Consider the following 2,061-nt stretch of genomic DNA (forward strand, 5'->3'; position numbering starts at 1 on the left):
TTCCTCCTGATCTCATTTCCATAGCAGAGAAAACTGTGGTGTTGTCATGAACCGAAGTTCAGTGCACAAGCTGAACCCAGAAGCAGAGCCAACACACACGCAGGAGTACGAGAAAATAAACTTTATTCTAACTAAAGGTGTCCCGGGAGGGTTAAGGAAAACACACGTAAAACTAGAGAAACCAAAGCACCGGGAGACGAGTCACGCAGGAACGCTGAAAACGGGACTGAGGGAGGCTGCAACAGAAATAGGAGAAGAATTACTGGGGCGCGGGGAAAAGCAGCATACGTGAGGGAGAGAATGAGTCTTACAGTCAAAGCGGGGCCGTGAGAGCCGGAGGGAGGGGTGAAGGTCCGCGGGGAGCTCTAGGAAAGGCGAAGTGAGGGATACTGAAGGTAATCAAAAGCTCCAGGCGGGCAGGTGGACAGGCAGGTGGCTTCAAAAAACACGCCGAGCTGTTATCGCTGTGAGACGACTACGGACTGGCGTGGAGCAGCAAGCTGGGCTGGATCAAATAGTCCACCTGATAATCGCCTGGGATGAGATGCAGGTGTAGAGTTAACAGCCACACCCGTGGGCGTGAGTATCCCATCAGCTCCTCGGACGCCAGCCGCGGACCATGACAGTACCCCCCCTCAAGGGTCGCCCCCAGGCGACCGGCCGGACTGCTGCCTGCGGAGAGAAGCATGGAAGGCAGAGATGAGACAGGGATCTAGAATGAAGGAGCGTGGGACCCATCGGCGGTCCTCGGGGCCGTACCCCTCCCAGTCCACGAGATACTGCCAACCCCGCCCGCGCCGGCGCGCATCCAGGATCCGTCGGACCGCATAGGCAGGATGGCCCCCGATGAGCCGTGCGGGAGGAGGGGGCTCGGGAGGAGGGCACAGAGGACTGCGGCGGACCGGTTTAATCTGAGAGACATGGAACGTGGGATGCACCCGCCAAGAGGCCGGAAGCCGGAGCCTGACTGCCACCGGGTTGATGACTCGGTCCACCTCGTACGGTCCAATGAAGCGGGGTGCCAGTTTTCGAGACGAGCCCCGAAGCGGGATGTTTCCAGCTGCCAACCAGACCTTTTGTCCCTGACGATATTCAGGGGCCGGGGCACGGCGGCGATCGGCATAGTGCGCGTGCCGTTCCTTCACGCGCAGGAGGGCCCGGTGTACGCTACGCCACACTCGTTGACAGCGCTGGAGGTGATGTGGAGCAGACGGGACGGAGAGGGCCAGTTCCTCTTCTGGAAAGAGCGGAGGCTGATAACCGAGGGACGCTTCGAATGGAGATAAACCGGTAGAGGACGAGGTGAGAGTGTTATGGGCGTACTCCACCCAAGGCAGGTAAGTGGCCCAAGAGGAGGGATTTTGACTGGCTACGCATCTTAGCATAGTTTCCAGCTCCTGGTTTAGACGTTCGGTTTGTCCGTTGGACTGCGGGTGGAAACCGGAGCTCAGATTGACCTTAGCGCCTAGAATGGAGCAAAAGGTCTTCCACACTTGTGAGGAGAACTGGGGACCTCGATCGGAGATGATTTCAAGGGGGATTCCGTGGAGTCTGAAAACATCAGTGATTAATATTTGGGCTGTTTCCGCGGCCGAAGGCAGCTTTGTCAGTGGGATGAAATGAGCGGCCTTAGAAAATCTATCCACAACGGTGAGGACTACACATTTCCCGGAGGAGGTAGGGAGACCGGTAACAAAGTCTAGGGAGATGTGAGACCACGGCCGGTGGGGTGTAGTGAGTGGGTGGAGCTGACCTACGGGGTGCTTGGTGGACGATTTATTACGAGTGCAGACGGCACAAGCAGACACGTAAGCCTTCACGTTCCTTATTAGTGACTTCCACCAGAAATGTCTTCTGAGGAGGTGTGTCGTTCTACTCACGCCTGGGTGGCACGTGAACCGTGCGGTATGGATCCAGTGGATGACCGCCCCATGGGCGGCAGCGGGAACGAAGCGCCGCCCAGGTGGACCGGTACCTGGATCAGGGTCCTCCGGGAGAGCTCGGCGAATGGTCTCCTCGATTTCCCAGGTGAGAGCGCCCACCACGCAAGCGGCGGGTAGG

This window comes from Oreochromis niloticus, unplaced genomic scaffold (assembly GCF_001858045.2).
Source record: "Oreochromis niloticus isolate F11D_XX unplaced genomic scaffold, O_niloticus_UMD_NMBU tig00001534_pilon, whole genome shotgun sequence".
Taxonomy (NCBI): Eukaryota; Metazoa; Chordata; class Actinopteri; order Cichliformes; family Cichlidae; genus Oreochromis; species Oreochromis niloticus.